At 37.8% G+C, this 19,539-nt stretch overlaps 1 long non-coding RNA gene across 1 annotated transcript in view; it reads left to right on the top strand.

Annotated features, from left to right (window-relative positions):
- LOC106006699 overlaps positions 1 to 17,422 on the top strand; it is a 50,082-nt gene extending 32,660 nt beyond the window's left edge. The window contains exons 3-4 of the long non-coding RNA XR_001180969.2: positions 16,354 to 16,521; positions 17,301 to 17,422. This is a non-coding gene — a long non-coding RNA (uncharacterized LOC106006699). The remainder of the gene's footprint in view (positions 1 to 16,353; positions 16,522 to 17,300) is intronic.
- Positions 17,423 to 19,539: the final 2,117 nt, after the last annotated feature.

The following is a 19,539-nucleotide window of genomic DNA, read 5'->3' as shown; positions in this document are numbered from 1 at the left end:
AAAATAAACTCGAAGTGGATTAAAGGCCTAAATGGAGACACGAAACCATAAAAAACCTAGAAGAGAAGATAGGCAGTGATTTCTCTGACATTGGTCATAGCACCATCTTTCTAGGTATGTTGCTAAGGCAAGGGGAACAAAAGCGAAGATAAACTGCTGGGACTTCATCAAGATAAAAAGTGTCTGAACAGAAGGGAACAACCACAAAACTAAAAGACAAGCAATGGAATGGGAGAAGATATTTGTAAATGGCATATCCAATAAAGGTATCCAAAATATATAAAGAATTTATACAACTCAATACCAGAAAACCTACAAATAATCCAATTTTAATTGGGCAGAAGACATGAACAAACGTTTCTCTAAAGGTATATGGACGACCAACAGATGCATGAGAAAATGCTCAACATCATTAATCATCAGGAAAATACAAATCAAAGACACAATGAAATATCACCTCACACCTGTCAGAATGGCTAAAATGAACAACACAAGAAACAACAAATCCTGGCAAGCATGTGGAGAAAAAGGAACCCTCATGCACTGTTGGTGGTAATGCAAACTGGTACAGCCACTGTGGAAGACAGTATGGAGGTTTCTCAAAAAATTAAAAATAGAAAGACCCGGGGCACCTGGGTGGCTCAGTGGATTAAAGCCTCTGTCTTTGGCTCAGGTCATAATCCCAGGGTCCTGGGATCGAACCCCACATCGGGCTCTCTGCTCAGCAGGGAGCCTGCTTCCTCCTCTCTCTCTCTGCCTGCCTTTCTGCCTACTTGTGATCTGTCTTTCAAATAAATAAATAAAATCTTAAAAAAAAATTAGAAAGACCCTATGATCCTGGAATCACACTACTAGGTATTTGCCCAGAGAATAAGAAAATCCTTCCTTGAAAAGATATGTGTTCCCCTATATTTATTGCAGCATTATTTACAACTGCTAAATTATGGAAGGAGCCCATGTCCATCAACAGATGAATGGATAAAGAAGATCTAACACACATGTGTGCACATGCTCATGCACACACACACAAAATAGGCTTTTATTCAGCCATCAAAAAGAATGAAATCTTGCCATTTGCAGCAATGTTGGTGGATCTAGAGAGTATAATGCTATGCAAAAAAGGCAGTCAGAGAAAGACAAATACCATATGATTTCACTCATATATGGAATTTAAGAAACAAAATTAACAAAGGGGAAAAAATAGACAAACCAAAAAACAAAAAGATAGCAGAGGAGGTAGAAGGGGGGGAAATGCATGAAATAGGTGAAGGGGATTAAGAGTACATCATCTTCATGAGCATGGAGTAATATACAGAACAGTTGAATCACTATATTGTACACCTGAAACAAATATAACATAAGCTAAATACACTGAAATTTAAATGATAAAAGAGTATGCAGAGTCATGAAAGGGTTTCTTGCAAGGTACTGACATCATACTTGCATTTTAGATAATTTTTGTTGTAAGGAAAAAATGAGTCTAAGGAGTAGATCAGCGTTGGGGAGAGTAATAAAATGCCTAAACAATGAATCTTGGAACACTGAAAAAAAAAAGTTTAAATAAAAGTAAAAAATCTAAAACAAACAAACAAAAAAACCACAACCAAAAATCCTGTTCTAGAGACTTCCATTTATAAAATGGCCAGGGAAAGATGGCACTACGCTCTTCTTTCAGAAATCGATGCAAGATAAGAAGAGCAGGAAATAGAACTGCAAATTCAGTCTTTGAAAAACTCTAGGTGAGATCTATATCCCTGAACCACCATATATGAGAAAGGACTCCTGACAATAGTTATGGTCAAAAGGAGTATGGGAAGATACAGAAAGATGCTCTTATATATCCTATTTCAGCCCAAACTGGCAAGGAGAAGTTCTCCTGAGGAGATGCTATACTTTTAGGGGGAAAAGAAATCCCCTAACACTTACTTATTTGGAACAGTGGCAGTGTGCCAGTGGGAGCATCCCTAGACCTAGTTCAGAAAAATGAGAAGCAGGCCAATAAGAGTGAATGGAGAATCGCACTGATAAGCCATAATTTTATTTATAAGTGAGATAGAGTAGAGGAGAGAGATTGTATTAAGAGAGATTTTGTTGAGAAAGATGCTGCATCTGGGGGAACCCTAGAGCTACTGATCTTTGGTGACTAAAGAGAACTGAAAGCAAAGAGAAGTTAACACATAACCCTGTACCATAAGAAACACCATTATGATCCAGGAAGAATTTCTGCTAATCTAGAGCATGGTCTTGGCTCCTTTCTCTTATAAACCTCTTACCAGTAGTGACCAGTGGAAGAACTCAACACATTAAAACGTGAGCAGTAATTTAAAAAGGAATCAGCAGGGATCATATATATATGTATACCCCTCACCTCCCCCCAAAAGAGGAAAGAAATAATAAACAAGAAAGATAAGTGGAGAAAGAAAATTATTGTTAGGAAAAGGGTCACAGTGGATTAGATAAAAACTTTGACTGGGCATGTTGTCATGAATTAAAGGATAAAACAAAATAATAACAATTTTCAATCATGAATTCTCTCTCTAAATTAAAACTCAAACCAGAGAACTCCAAAGACTCAGGGAAGATATACTGAGGCCACAGAAGGAATTGAATAATGAACCCAGGGAAGAAATAGGAAAGTATTATAGAAATGAAAGTCTCATTGAAACTAGCCCAAAAGAAGACTTGACATAACTGAAAACATTTTGAAGACAAGGAGGGTAGGTAGAATTAAGAAAAGCATGAAAAATGAAACAGAATATATGAAAAAAGTAAAAGAATTAGAAACAAAAATAATTGATAGGAAAGGTAAAGAAGATCCAACACATCAGAGGGTACAGATTAAATGGAATAGATCAATTTTTAAATGTATAATTTAAGATTTTTCTTCCTAGAAACAAAGCCTTGGATCTATATATGGAAAAGGCATACTTCATCCTAGGAAAACATTCTTTCCATGTATGAAATTTGATCTTTTTGCCTCATTGTACAGGAGTCTTAATCTTTAAGGACCATTTATTTTTTTAAAAACTATGCTTTCAGTGCTGACTTTTATGTATCAAGCTTTCCTGGGACAAAGTATGCTTCAGACTTCTGCACAGTAACAATCAATATTAGAAAACAGTGGAACAATGCTTTAAATTCCTCAAGGAAAGAAAATGTGGACTCAAGGAGTGTATTCACAGTGAAATCATCATTCCAGTTATAAAGACAATAAATATCTTTGAACATTAAAACCCCTAGAAAACATAATTTCTATGAATATCTACAGCAGATGGATTTCTTCGAGATTATCTTTTTTAAAAATGTTATTTATTTGAGAGAGAGAGGGCGACGGCATGAGCAGGGGGAGGTGCAAAGGGAGAAGGGGGAAGCAGACTCAAGGGGGCTTGACCCCGGGACGCTGAGATCATGACCTGAGCCAAAGGTAGACACTTAACCAACTGAACCCCCCAGTCACCCAGATATTTCCTCAAGATTCTAACAGCAAAACTTGAACAACTTGGATGAACGGAAAAACTGTGACAGAAGGAGTGGAGCGAGGTAGCAGTATGAGTAAATGTAGGCTCGAGATGGAAGTAAAAGTGGGAGTTATGGTTAGAATGGAATCTATTTTATAAACTTGGACAGGTGGAAATGATAGAACAGATAAAAGATGAGAAGCAGGAGGAAAAATGGAAAGTAACTTAAGCACTTTTTTATATTCGGAAGCCAGAAGTTAAAGCTAATGAATGAAATAGAAATATATATTTAAAACTTGAAAGATAAGTACTAAAAGAAATCTTATAATCCATGAAAATTAGGTGTTGGAGTGCGGAGAGGAGTAGAAAGGAAGTAGAAATAAAGTAATGTAAACATTGAATCATTTAATTCATAGAAACAGAAGATTAAATATATTATAAACATAGTAAGCCCACAGGTATAATTGCAACTGTGAGAAAGTGAGTGAAAAGATATTCATTGCAACATTGTTGCTTTGTGTAAACAGAAAGTTGGGGGTAACATACTTATAGAGTATCTCAATAGCATACACATGTATTTAACATACGGTATGTCCATACGTTGCAGTGTTATAAAGAGTGAGCTTTCTATGTATTTATATGAGATCATCTCCAAAATGTATTCTGAAGTGGCAAAACAAGGTACCGAGTGAATAGAATGGGGAAGGAAAACCAATATATATGTGCTGCTTGTATATATTTAAAATGTATCTTGGAGGACACACAAAACTTTGGTTAGCTTGGTTTCCTTTTATTAAGGGAACTGTGACCCTGAGGGTCGGGGTGAAAGAGAATGTTTATAATACACCTCATGGTAATCTTAAGATTTTTGTATCATACATTTTTTTGAATCATGCATTTGGTACTGTTACTTTTAAAAAGTAACTTTTTTTTTTTAAAGAGGCTATTTATGTTATTTGTGTAAGAGAGGATGGTGACCTGAGTTACAGAGATGGCGGTGGGGATGGAGAGAAGCAAATGGGTTGGAAGTGTTGTCAGTTGGAATGATGGGTATTGAGGAGAAGGTGTCAAAGCTAACATGTAGGTTTCTTCTGGCTTGGGGCACTGGATGGGTGCTTGTCCCGTTTCTCAAGGTGGGACACTTGGGCTTTAGCCTTCCTCTTCCTCTGTAGGATTCTGTTACCTTATGCCTTTCCACCTTCCTATGACATGTTTTCACTTCTTTGTGGACAGTTTCCCTGTTTTTTATAAACTCAGGATTGTCTAGAATATCATGTGTACACTGGCTGTCAACTCAAACACATATTCACGATTAACTAATTAAAGCAGTTAGGAGAAAAGAATAATAAAATTTAAATCTTAAAATGGACCTTAGAAATGATGAAGCATGGTTTCATCATTTTATTTTACCAATGAAAATCCTAATGCTAGAGGCATTATGTGATTTAGATTCTTATTAAAAATTTTTAAAAGTTGGATTATGAACTTACATATTTTTGATCTCCCCTTTCTTCCTTATTTAAAAGATAATAAATTATAACACACCTAAGTGGTGGATACTAGGACACCACTGTCTTTTTTTTTTTTAAGATTTTATTTTTTTATTTGGTAGAGACCACAAGTAGGCTGAGAGGCAGGCAGAGAGAGAGAGAGGAGGAAGCAGGCTCCCCACTGAGCAGAGAGCCCGATGCAGGGCTCCATCCCAGGACCCTGGGATCATGACCTGAGCCAAAGGCAGAGGCTTTAACCCACTGAGCCACCCAGGCGTCCCAACACCACTCTTTTAACCACATGTAGCAAATAGACAACGAATGAGAATGTCAGACTGTCTCTGTCTCATTGGCTTTAATATCTCTTTAGCTGCCTAGACTCAAGAGGCAAAGATTTCTTTATTCTCTCTTATTTTTAATTATACTCTCCTACCTCATACCCTGCATCAGGCCACTGTTGAATGACTGGTTTTTCTTTGAAACACATTGGTGTTTTTCCTCTATTGCCACTGTTATAGCTGGAGTTCAGATTCTCTCGCCTGGGCGCTAGCAGTGGCCTTCAAACTGATCACGATGTTAGCCTTTCTCTGTTCAGTTTATCTTCTGAGTTATAGTAAATGTTACTTTCTAAAAATGTGGATCTTACTGTGACCTCTCACAAAATTTTCAATAACTGTTCAAAGCAGGTAGGTCAAAGTTCAGAATTCCTGTGTGGCATTCAAGACCTCCATGATTTGTAACTAGTCTTTGTTTCTGATTTTATTTCTGAATACACCTGCCACTGCCACCATACTTGACTAATCATTGTTTCCAAAATTCATCTGTACTTTTTCACTCTGAAATAACTTTTCCTTTGTTTATTTTTATTAAAGATTTATCCATCTTTAAGAGCCCATTCATTTACCATCTGGCTTTCTAAAGCAAATCTTCCCCTTTCCCCCATGTCTTTGAGTTTGGGCCATCAATAGAATAGTGTTCTGACAGTAGTTTGCTTTCCTTTTTAGTTAGTGGTGTTTGTGGCATGTACCTTCTTCTTTATATAGAGAGATTGTGTCTTTTTCATTTTGGTATATTCCTCCAACCTTCTCTTCCCCAACTTCTGCACATTCTATAGGCTCAGAGATGATACCCCAGGTGCATCAGAAATTTGTGACCCCTCTGCAGAACTTTAGTGGTCTGAAAGTGGCTTGAAAACTGGTTAGAAACCAGAGGGATTAACCACAAATAATTAAGTAATAGCACAACAGAAGTACCCTGGAGACTTGCTGTACTTCTAAATGGCATTCTCCACTGTGATCTTTTTTGGTTGCAATTTCCACATGTCTATTTATGTCGCAATTTATTACAATTGGTGTAGATTTTTAAAAAGTGAGACATTGTATTCGATATGACTGATTTCCCAAAGAGACTAGATGATGAATGCAAACAAATTTGTTACCAGAAATATTCATGCAGGTTTTGGGACAGTTTTTGAAAATGTGTAAAAGTATTTGAAAGAAATATTTGAGTAGAAAAGTGATTTTTAAAGAAGTCACTTAGCTAAGGGTAATACCTATATTGCACAACTTGTCTTCTTCCACTAGAGAGCAGCAATGACTCATTATTTCATCAGGCGATCATTAAAAATGCTTTGGAGTACAGTTTTCAAAGTAAAATTGGACAAAATGCAAATTTGTCACTAATTTAAAAAGCATATATTTTGTTGACTTTCTGACCAAGTAGAAATTAAGCCCTAGTTTTAGCCATTAAGTTTAATAAAGCAAAATGGGTTACATAGCAGAACAATTCTCTTACATCAGTTTTCAACTTCTTTTCACATTTTATTTGTTCATGTAGCAAACGTGAATTAAGCTCTATTCTGTGCTAGGCCCTGTGCTTTTCCTGCGAATACAAAGCTAAATAACATATAGTCCTTGCTGCAAAGAACCCTATTTTGTTTAAAAACTTTTTTTGAGTATTCCTATGCTAAATAAAATAGGGGATCCAGATATGTATAAGACATAATAATAAATAGCATGCATCGAATGCATACAATGCACTGGGCACTGTTATAAGTTGCTTTATTTCTTTCATCTCACTTACTACACAAACCTCTAAGAAGTAATAACCAGTATTGTTTTATAGGTGGGAGGTAGAGGTATAAGAGGTTAAGTACCTTGCAAGCATCATATATTTTTTAAGTCCCTCCTCCATTCCAGCAACCCTTGGTTTGTTTCCTGAGATTAAGAGTCTCTTATGGTTTGTCTCTTTCTCTGGTTTTGTCCCGTTTCACTTTCCTTCCCTTCCCAACTATGATCCTGTATTTTATTTCTCAATTTCCTAATATCAGTGAGATCATATGATAATTGTCTTTCTCTGCCTTATTTCATTCAGCATAATACCCTCTAGTTCTATCCACATTGTTGCAAATGGCAAGATTTCATTTTTTTGATGGCTGCTTAATATTCCATTGTATATATATACCACATCTTCTTTATCTATTCATCTGTAGGTGGACATCTGGGCTCTTTCCATAGAGCCTTTTCCATTTTTCCATAGGCTCTTTTCCATTTTGGCTATTGTGGATATTCCTGCCATAAACATTGGGGTGCATGTGCCCCTTCAGATCACTACATTTGTATCTTTGGAGTAAATACCCAGTAGTGCAATTGCTGGGTCGCAGGGTAGCTCTATTTTCAACTTTTTGAGGAACCTTCATACTGTTTTCCAGAGTGGCTGCACCAGCTTGCCTTTCTACCAACAGTGTGGGAGGGTTCCCCTTTCTTGAATGGAGGCAGTCTTAATACAACACCTATAGTCCACTCTTTCCCATGTAAGCTCTGTTCTCAAAAAAACAGTTACTTATGGAGAAATGAGATATCCTGGGGAAATAAACAGTATCATGACTTAAGTGCTTCTTCTTGGGGTCTATGACAAAGTGTCAATAAAAGGATTCTTCTTTCTCAACTAGATTCTGATCAGTTTAAGAATAAATTGAAGACTTGGGAGATGGGGGCAAAATATTACCTGTATTACTGATATAAGCCAAATTGGAGGATTTTGTTTTAGGTTTGTTTAGCCAAATGGGCTTACTGATATTGAGCCACAGAATTAGCAGTCTTCCCCACTCACCCCTCCCCAGTTCATGAGCCCAGGCTTAGGGTATATCTCACCCCAACCTTCTACTCAGCACCTGCCCCCAGCAGGGACACAGTCCCCAGATGAGCAGTGAAGTGAGTGCTTCCCATAAGCACCTCACTCCCAAAAAGAAGGAGGAAGCCTCTGAGCCAAGACTGACAAGTTTATTCTTCCCAAATTCACCACTCAGATAAATCACCTTACATCTTCTGAGCAGGGAGAAACCAGTAATTAAAATCAGTAAGATCCTTCTGGAAAGGAAACATCAGAAGTAGTGATTCATACCCCTCTAATACTTTCTAGCTCTTGCCTGCTATTTACTAGTTGATTTCTTTTGAGAAAGTCATTGTGATAGACAGAATAATGTTCCCCCAAAGATGCCTACATTCCAATCCCTGGAACCTGTGAATGTTAGGTTATATGTCAAAGGGGAATTAAGCTTGCAGATGATATTAAGTTTGCAGATGGAATTAAGTTTGTTAATCAGCTGACTTTAAAATGGGAGATTATCCTGAATTATCCAGTAGTGTTACTGGAATACTTGTGTCCTTCCAAAGTCATACGTTGAAGCCTTACCCCCTAATGTGATGGTATTTGGGGGTGGAGTCTTTAGGTGACATGTGGGTTTGGATTAGGCTGTGGGAACAAGGCCCTCATAATAGGATTAGTGCTAGTATAACAAGAGCAAGAGGGAGAGAATTTTCTCTTTCTCTGCAAGCACATAACACATAGGAGGAAGGCCATGTGACCATAGAGTGAGAAGACCACTGTCTGCAAGCGAGGAAGAGAGCTCTCATGAGAACTCGACCGTGCTGGCACCTTAATGGTGGGCTTCCAGGCTCCAGAACTGTGAGAAAATAAATGTTCTTTAAGCAACTCTAGTCTGTGGTGTCTTGTTATAGCAGTGGGAAATGGCTGAGACAAATTAGGTACAATGTAATCACCCTTAAAAGTGGAGTAGGGATGTGGAAGCGTCAGAGAGATTGCTGCATGACAAAGACGTGGCTCAAAAAGTGTGAGAATGCAGACCTTGTGACAAAATGCTTGTCTAACATATCTGAGACTCCTGGTGTAGAAGACCGTATGGTATGGATTAGAAGGAGTAAAGCTCAGTGGATTAAAAAGAGGAAATCCATGGGGCGCCTGGGTAGCTCGGTCGTTAATGTCTGACTCTTGATTTCAGCCTGGGTCATGATCTCAGGGTCGTGAGATGGAGCCCCCTGTCAGGCTCTATGCTCAGTATGGAATCCACTTAAGACTCTCTCTCTCCCTCTGCCCCTACCCTCACTTGTGTGCTCTCTCTCTCATAAATACATACATACATATATACATACATACAATCTTAAAAAAAAAAGAGAAACTCCATGGCCAGGCTCCCTGCTTAAGGCCCTATTGCGATAAAATGGGGCTTGCAAGACAGACAGTAAGTTACAACTGATGAAAGCCAATCAAGGTCTGTGTTCCTCTCTCTGTTTCTTTTCCCTTTTGATATGCCTTGGCATCTAGTAACAGCATGAATGTCCAGTCTTCCTGAGCTGCTGGACATAAAGACACATTTGCACAGTATGCGGTAGATAGTTAAATGCAAAGTAGTGCAGCTTCACAGTTGCAACTGGCAACCATCAGTTTGTTCCCAAATACAATGATGGCATTAGTAATCAGCAGGAAGAACCAAAGGGGGAGGAAGAATCTCATTCAGGGGCGGGGAGTATAGTCTAGTTGTCTCTTCCATTTAAAGAATCTTTAGAATTTTTGGACTTTATTGTCATAATAAAGATTGCATTTCCTTTTAAGAAGTTAAAGTTACATATATGTTCCATTTGAGTCACAACTGTTTAGCCTGTATCCACACATATGATACAGAGCCTGAACCACGAGAGTAGGCCAGTCAAGAAAGTCTTGAGGAGGGGTGCCTGGTTGGCAGTGGGTTAAAGCCTCTGCTTTCAGCTCGGGTCATGATCCCAGGGTCCTGGGATTGAGCCCCACATTGGGCTCTCTGCTCAGCAGGGAGCCTACTTCCCCCCACCCCCGCCTCTGCCTGTCTCTCTGTCTACTTGTGAGTTCTCTCTGTCAAATAAATAAATAAAATCTTAAAAAAAAAAAAAGGCACTCTCCCACCAAGAAGAATACTTGAAAGAAAAGTCACTAACCAGGGTAGATTTTAGTCAGTACACCCATTGTTTATTTGGTGAGCCCCTATTAAGTACTAAACATGAACTAGGTAGAGATGAAAAATGTATAAACCAAACTGCCCCTGTCCTCAAGGAGCTCAAATATGCTTAAAAAGAAGGAAATATAAATTAATAGTTAAAGCACAATATGATATAAATGAAAAATAAAGATGGTTATCAGAGGCTGTTCCCATGAGCTCCTGCATATTTCTGCTGGCTATGCCAAGAATATAGGCCCAAGTTTTCTTTACTTGGTTGACTGCTCAGAGTTGGATTTGCAGTGAGCAACCCCAAGCATAAGGTAATGTTTTCTCCAAAGAATAGCTTACTTCTTGCTATAAAAGTGGTGCATCTCCAAGTTAAGTGTTTCTCTCCTTAATACAACCCACTGCATACATAGACAACTTTCTAGCCCCATCTGTGTCACCCCTGCGAGACTTGGAGGACCCAAGGAACTGGCACAGATGGGAAGTTTTGGCTCTACTTTGCTATAAGTAACAAAGTCCTTTGTCTCTGATCCAACAATATCATGTCTTTTGCCAGCATCCATGAAATGTAGGAAGCTAACTTCTTAGCTTGTAAGTAAGGTAAAATCCCAGACCTTTCAAAATTTCTGATTATATTGTCTATTGGGGAAGTAAACTGAGACTTGAGGAATGAACATGGATTTTCTAGGCTGACGAGAAGATCGCATACGCAAGTTTATCCTGTGAAGGCTTTACCAATCTTGCATTTTCTGACCTTTATAGCTCTACTTGGTTCATGAGTTCAATTCTTGGAAAAAGTGAGTTTGTGCACCCTCTTTGCAGTAGATCTTTATGAGTTCATGGTTCTTAGTGTGAAGGAGAGGTAGCAGCTAAAAGAAAGACTTCTTATTCTCAGACCTGAGAAACCATAATGTGCAGTGTGTGTGTGTGTGTGTGTGTGTGTGTGAGAGAGAGAGAGAGAGAGAGAGAGAGAGAGAGAGATTGATTCAACTTCTGTCATTTTTAATTAATTTTGGGGGGGTTTACTTTGATACTTTTTCTTAGCTCATTTTTACATGAAGTGCTAATTTCCTAAACTTTTAGTTAAGGAGGTTTCAGAAGTTTGTTTGCTTTAATTTCACAAATCTCCTTATTTTTAAAAAATTTTAATAACATATCTTATTTAACCCAGTCTATCCAAAATATTTTAACTGTAGCATATAATCAATATTTAAAAATTAGCAATGAAATATTTTACCTTTTTTCATACTAAGTCTTTGAAGTCCCGTGTATATTTTACACTTATGGCACATATCAATTCAGAAGCTAAACTTTTTTTAGTTAGCTTTATTTAAATTGAAGTGTAGTTGATATAAAATGTTGCATTAGTTTCAGGTGTACAACAGTGATTTATAAGTGTATACGTTGTACTATGCTCACCACAAGTGTAGCTACCCTCTGTCACCATATAACACTAAGTACAATACCATTAACTATATTCCCTCTACTGTACCTTTCATCCCATGACTTATTCATTCCATAACTGGAACCCTGTACCTCCCAATCCTTTTTACCCATTTTGCCCATCCTCCTATCCCTCACCCTTCTGGCAACCATCAGTTTGTTCTCTGTATTTATGGGTCTGTTTCTGTTTTTTGCTTATTATTCATTTGTTTGTTTTCGATTCCAAATAAAAGTGAAGTCATATGGTATTTGTCTCTCTCTGTCTGACTTGTTTTACTTCTTAGCGTAATACCATCTCGGTCCACCCATGCTGTAAAAAATGATAAGATCTTACCCATTTTTATGGCTGAGTAATACTTCACTCTGTATATGTATGTGTGTATACATGTATACATGTATACACACACACACATATACATTCCATTGATAAACATCTTCTTCATCCATTCACTTATTGATAGACACTTGGTTTTCTTCCATATCTTGGCTATTGTAAATAATGCTGCAATAAACATGAGGGTGTATGTATCTTTTCAAACGGTGTTTTCATTTTCTTTGGGTAAACCTATTAGTGGAGTTCCTGGATCATATAATATTTCTATTTTTAATTTTTTTGAGGAACCTCCATACTGTTTTCCATAGTGGCTGCACCAATTTATATTCCCACCAACCGTGCACAAGGACTCGCTTCTCTCCATATCTTTGCCAATGCTTTTTATTTCTTATGTTTTTGACTCTAGCCATTTTGACAGATTTAAGGTGATATCTTGTTGTGTGTTTTATTTGCATACCCCTGATGATGAGTGATGTTGAGTACCTTTTCATGTGTCTGTTGGCCATCTGTATGTCTTCTTTGAAAAAATGTCTTTTTAGGTTCTTTGTCCATTTTTAATTGGATTATTTGCTTTTTTGATGTTGCGTTATATAAGTTCTTTATATATTTTGGGTATTATTAGCCCCTTATCAAATAAATAATTTGCAAACATCTGTTCTCATTCAACAGGTTGCCTTATATTTTCTTTTCTTTTTGAGAGAGGGAGAGAGAGAGAGGAAGTGTGTGTACATGGGCATGGGTGGGTAGAGGAGGAGCAGAAGGACAGAGAGAATCCCAAGCTGATCCTGCACCCCTGCGATCATGACCTGAGCCAAAATCAAGAGTGGGCTGCTTGAACCAACTGAGCCATCTGGGTGTCCCTGCCTTTTCAATTTGTAATTAGTTTTCTTCACTGTGCAAAAGCTTTTTATTTTGGTGTATTCCCAATATTTTATGTTTGCTTTTGATTTCTTCACTTGAGGAGACATATTTAGAAAAATGTAGACAGGTAGAGTCATTTAATAACTGAAGTTTTTCCTGACCAGTAGGGTCAACCAGGGTAAGTTTAAGAGTTTGGTGACATCACTAGCCATCAGAGAAATTCAAATCAAATCCACATTGAGATACCACCTGATACCAGTTAGAATGGCAAAAATTGACAAGACAAGAAACAACGAACGTTGGAGAGGATGTGGAAAAGGGGAGCCCTTCTGCCCTGGTGGTGGGAATGTAAGTTGGTGAAGCCACTTTGGAAAACACTGTGGAGGCTCCTCAAAAAGTTCAAAATAGAGGTATCCTATGGCCCAGCAATTGCACTACTGGGTATTTACCCCAAAGATACAGATGTAATGAAAAGAAGGGCCATATACGCCCCCATGTTCATAGCAGCAGCGTTCCCAATAGCCAAACTGTGGAAGGAGTCGAGATGCCCTTCAACAGATGAATGAATAAAGATGTGGCCCATAAATATAATGGAATATTATTCAGCCATCAGAAAGGATGAATACCCACCATTTACATCAAATGGGTGGAACTGGAGGAGATTATGCTGAGTGAAATAAGTCAAGCAGAGAAAGACAATTATCATATGGTTTCACTTATATGTGGAACGTAAGGAATAGCATGGAGGACATTAGGAGAAGGAAGGGAAAAATAAATGGGAGGAAATCAGAGGGGGAGACAAATCATGAGACACTATGGACTACAGGAAACAAGCTGAGGGTTTCAGAGGGGAGGGGGGTGGTGGGTTGGGATAGCCCAGTGATAGGTATTAAGGAGGGTGTGTATTGCATGGAACGCTGGGTTACATGCAAACAATGAATCATGGAACACTACATCAAAAACTAATAATGTACTGTATGGGGGCTAATATAAATAAATAGATGAAAAAAATAAATAACAACAAAAATAGGATAGAATTGAATAAAATAAATAAATAATAGTCAGGTGACAGAAGCCTTCAGAAATCTGAATATATGAAGACAACAGCTTCTGCAGGAGGCACTTCACAATACTGTGTTTGGTCTGTTTGAGTTACTCCATTGACACGGAACTGATGAAGTGTAATCCCTGGGAAGCGTATACAAAAAAAGTCCAGTGCTAGTGATTCAAGGTGACATAACTGAGCTTTGCAATAGGGAAGCTTAGCAATCCTCCATTTCTTGTGTAACGTTAAGACATTTAGTTGTGAATTGTGTGATAGACCATTCTTTGTTATTTCCATTTTTAATATTATCTTTGTGATATTATGTATTATGTTTGTGTGTATATGTGTATCTGTATACAATGTGTATATGTATATGCAATGGTTTGAATGTTTTTGTCGCCCCCCCAAATTCATTTGTTAAAATCCTGACCCCCAAGGTGATGATGTTAGGAGGTGGAGCCTTTCAGGAGGTGATAAGGTCATGAAGGCCATAAAAGAGAGGCCCCAGAGAGATCCCTTGCCCCATCTACCATGCAAGGTCATAATGAGAAGATAGTATTCTAGGAGGAAGTGAGCTCTCACCAGACACTTCATCTGCCGGCACTTTGATCTTGGTCTTCCCAGCCCCCAGAACTGTGAGAAATAAAATCCTGTTCTTTATAAGCCACCTGGTCTCTGGCATTTTGTTTTAGTAGCCTGAACAGACCAAGGAATTGGGAATAAACTAAATAGAAATAGTCCATGAGGCTAACTGGGGGCGATCCATGAAAGAATACATAGCATATAGTGCCACATTGTATTTAAGTTGTCAATTTAGGGTGCTTGGTTAAAACTTTGTCTTAAAAACATAACCCTAATGGTTGATTTTGAAGCTGTGTAACCCTTACCTGGTACTATTCTTTCCTAATTTCTTTCTTCTTAAATTTCAAGTTTTTATTTAAGCTTTAGTTAGTTAACATATATGGTAAATTGGTGTCAGGTGTAGAATTTAGTGATTCGTCCACTTGTATACAACATCCAGCGCTCATCGCAAGTACCTTCCTTAATCCCCGTCTCCCAAGCAGCCCATCCCCCACCTGCCTCCCCTCCAGCAACCCTCAGTTCGTTCTCTATAGTTAAGAGTCTCTCTCTCTCTCTCTTTTTTTTTTTTTAAAGATTTTAGTTATTTATTTGAGAGAGAGAGAGAAAGAGTGTGCGTGCACACGCACTAGAGTGCAGGAACAGGGGAGCAGCAGAGAGAGAGGGAGAAGCAGACTCCCTGCTTAGCAAGAAGCCTAATGTGGGGCTCAGTCCTAGGACGCTGGGATCATGACCTAGGCCAAAGGCAGACACTTAACTGAGCCACCCAGGCACCCCTCTACAGTTAAGAGTATCTTATGGTTTACTTCCTTCTCTCCTTCTCTCTTTCTCTCTCTCTTTATACCCCTTTTGAGACAGGGTTGGTTGGTTATTTATTTCTGAAAACCCTGCTTTTCTGTGTAGTTCCAGTCACAGAAGCATGCTAAGTTGATATTTTCAGAGAAAGTTACTTATGCCTCCCAGAACCTTCTTTTAGGATTTCAGTAAAATTTAGTTCTTTATTGACATAAATATTTAAACAAACTCAGAAAACTAAATGTAGATGAACAGAACTTCATATTTTAATCAGTGAAACCTATAGTGACATCAACTAATCTGAAATATTTAATGATGAACATGATTACTATTATACTTCATAAAATTTAAAAATAAGTGGTAAGCTTTGAACTTTGGCATTAAAGTATACAACTGTTGAAGGGTAGATGAGGCATATTCCCATAAAATGTATTATTGTATTAACTGTAAAAATGCTTTTGAAGATATGATTTAATACATTATATATTACGTTATGTATGAGACTCAAGGAAGAAATTTCTCTCTGTTCTTGGTACCTGGAATAGTTAGGCTGCTCCTAAACTATTGTTTTGTTTACCTTTTAAGGACTCTGTATTTTATAACTGATTATGTTCCTCTTTACATTGCTGACCCATAGTAAATTTGGAGGATATTATGGCATATATTATCTGCCTTAACCTCACACTTTATCTAACTTTTACTCTACCACTATTTCTTACTTACTAATTTTTATTTATACTTTATAATACTATTTATTTTTTTTTTATAAGTGACAGCACTTAATTGAGGGTTGAATAAATAAAGCAAGTAGCTTATATACATAATTACAAGTGGCAGGCATTATGAAAATGCCTATGAAAGGTCGGCTTGGCTGCTCCAGCATTGGTGCTAAATATGGGGAGACTGGACAAAGCAGGAAGTTGTTCTCAATTCTAGATGATAATTCCATGACCCATAACATAGGAGGAAGCAAGAGGTCATGTTTTACAATTTCTCTTGTTGGAGCCTCTCACTCTTAATTGGGATCGTGACCTCAAACTTTCTCCTTTTTCTTCCCTGTCTTCCATTTACAGAGCTTGCCTCAGCAGCACAGACCAAGAGTGTCCTTATAAGGGGAGACCTCTTACCCTCAAACATCTTTCCTTGCTGCCTGAAATGCCACCAGACACAGATTTATTTGAACCACCAAGCAAATGCCTATGGAAGGCCTAAGAATTGGATCTTCCCACTTCCTTCCACAAGTATGTATGGATAAGCAACAGCATTATAAATCTGAGAGGGACTTTAGAGAGTTTAAGGAACTCTCACTTTGTAAAAGGGGACATAGAAACTCCCCAAGGTTAAAGTACTTTGCCCAGGGGCATACAGTTTGTAAAACTTAAAAACCAGGACTAGAACTCCTGACTTCCAACACAGTGTACGATAGAAAATAGATTTTTAAAAGGACTGTAAGGCATCAAACAGTTCTTTGTATATATTTAGTTTATACCTAATATTTATAAAATGCTCTACCAAAGAAGTATCCTTTTGGGGTTGGCACAGAGCCCCCTCGCTCTTAGGGATTCAGTGTTCCTCCAAGTATTACTGTCATGATAATGAGAATAGAGGTCAAGTAAGGTACAAAGAGATAGCCTGGGAAAAGGAATACATGAAAACAAATGGCAATAGAGAGGAGAGGGGCTGGGGCACCTGGGTGGCTCGGTTGGTTGTGTCTGCCTCCAGCTCAGGTCAGTGGGGTCCCTGCTTCTCCCTCTCCCTGCCCCTCTGCCTACTTGTGCTCTCTACAGTGAAGAGTAAGACATGTGGGACTCTTGGGAGGTGCAGTCAGTTAAGCCTCTGACTCTTGGTTTTGGCTGAAGTCGTGATCTCAGGGTAGACAGATCAAGCCCCAAATCTGGCTCAGTGTGGAGTCTGCTTGAGATTCTGTCCCTCTCCACTGCCTGTACCACTCATGTTCTCTCTCTCTTTCTCTCTCTCTCTCTCAAATAAATAAATAAATCTTTTTTTTTTTTTTTTAAAGAATAAGACATGAAAGGGACAAGGAGAACCCCATAGGCAAGCAGATGCTCCATCAAATATTGTCAATAGCTGGTGACATAACACAGTAAGTGATTAACAATAAAAAAATTGAGTATTCATTTTTTTTCCAATTTATTTATTTTCAGAAAAACAGTATTCATTATTTTTTCACCACACCCAGTGCTCCATGCAATCCGTGCCCTCTATAATACCCACCACCTGGTACTCCAACCTCCCACACCCCCGCCACTTCAATCCCCTCAGATTGTTTTTCAGAGTCCATAGTCTCTCATGGTTCACCTCCCCTTCCGATTTACCCCAACTCCCTTCTCCTCTCTAACACCCCTTGTCCTCCATGATATTTGTTATGCTCCACAAATAAGTGAGTATTCATTTTACTTTTTAGATTGTTGAGAGATATCAATATATGGCCTTAAAATGAAAATTAATGGAACATCTAAAGAAAGCAAAACCAACAAGTAAAACAGAAAACTTCCTGAGTAAAATTTTAGTAGGAGGGAGTTCATAAATATATGAATAGATTTTTGATCTGCAGGGAAGTAGTTAAACTGAAATTAAAAAAAAAAAAAACAACAACTGTCACCCTAGGTATGGTCTATCTTCCTTTAAAGATGCAAATTAAGCATGGACTCCCAAATGTTACTTAGGATAGGAAAGTTACAATTAGCTGCTATAATAATATGCTCTTTGGTTATTCCTTTGTTTCACAGTGGCTTTAATTAAAGGCCTAGTGATGTCGGAAAGTCACATTAATTATTCATCTGCAAACATTTACATAGACTTCCCTGTACCCCTTCAATAAATTATCAACTTCACATCTCCATAATTTAATCAAATGACTAAAAATATACCATCTCCAGCTTCTGCCCCTCCTCCCTGGGCTTTGTCTCTTCCATGCTATTTGTTACTAGAGAAGACTTCCCACTGTTATTAAGAAAGAAGAGAAGAAAATCTGTCTGCTGAAACTGTGTAAATAGTGTTTCCTTTTTTCCACACTGTCATATTGATTGGTATAAAGCTGGGTTTGCAAATGTCCATAATTTTTTGGAGCAAGTTGAGAGGTAGCATAGAATTGTGCTATTATTAAAAGCCAACATGATGTTGGGATATATTAATAGAAGCATAATATTCAAGAATAAAGCAATTTCTCCCATAATCCTTGGAGTGTGAGGAATCAAGGCTTCAATGACTAGCTTAGAAAAATCATAAAAAGGGAAACCTCTAGGGGTTAGAGCCGAAAGATAAGCATTAGCATAGTTGGAGAGTGAAATGTAAAATTAGAAGTGCCACTTAAGGAAAATTACTCAAGAAGGCAGATGTGAAATTCAATATATAGTTGCTTAGTAGGTCTGCAGTTTGGCCTAACTCTTAAAGGTACATTGGGAAACAATTAAATCCAAAAATTTAAAGGATGGTGAAGGGAAAAACATGGATTTTGGTATCAGCTTCAACCCTGCCATTTACCAGTGCTCTGATTTCTAGACCCTTTCTGAACTTTCCAAAGTCTTCCATATCTTGATAGGTAATATCTTAGCACAGGGTCATTTGATTACTCAGAGTACAAACCCATTCAATCCAGATTAGGCATAACAGATTTACTACAAGGGAACAAAGGAATCTCATGGAATATATATGCACTATCTGTAGTTCAGACTTAAGGAATTTGAAAAGTTTTTAGGCAGCTTTTTCTTTTCTCTAAGTGTTTTCCTAGAGTCTCTCATTTATGATTTCTGTGCAAGATTTGTATTTCCTGAAGAAATTAAAGAGGACCTAAATAAATAGTTGGACATCTATTTTTTGCAGATCAAAAAAACTTAATATAGTTAAGATGGCAGTACTCCCCAAATTGGTCTAGAGATTCAACACAGTCCCTATCATCACTCCAGCTATATGTGGAGTTTTTTTTTTTTTCCTCAGAAATTGACAAGTTGATCCTAAAATTCATATGTAGAAATCCCAGAGACACAGGATAGCTAAAGCAATCATGAAAAACAACACTGAAGAGCTCATACTTCCTGATTTCAAAATTTACTACAAAGATACAGAAATCAAGACAGTGTGGTTCTGGCATGAGATCATACCTGTATATTCAATGGAATACAATTGTGAGTCCAGAAATAATCCATACATCTATGGTCAACTTATTTTTTATAAAGATGTGAGAACATTCAGTGTGAAAAGAATAGTCTTTTCAACAATGGTGCCGGGACAAATGGATA

This window comes from Mustela putorius, unplaced genomic scaffold (genome assembly GCF_011764305.1).
Source record: "Mustela putorius furo isolate JIRA1106 unplaced genomic scaffold, ASM1176430v1.1 tig00003834_pilon_pilon_pilon, whole genome shotgun sequence".
In the NCBI taxonomy this organism is placed as follows: Eukaryota; Metazoa; Chordata; class Mammalia; order Carnivora; family Mustelidae; genus Mustela; species Mustela putorius.
The sequence above is the reverse complement of the archived record's forward strand: the minus strand, read 5'-3'. Positions and strand labels throughout refer to the sequence as shown.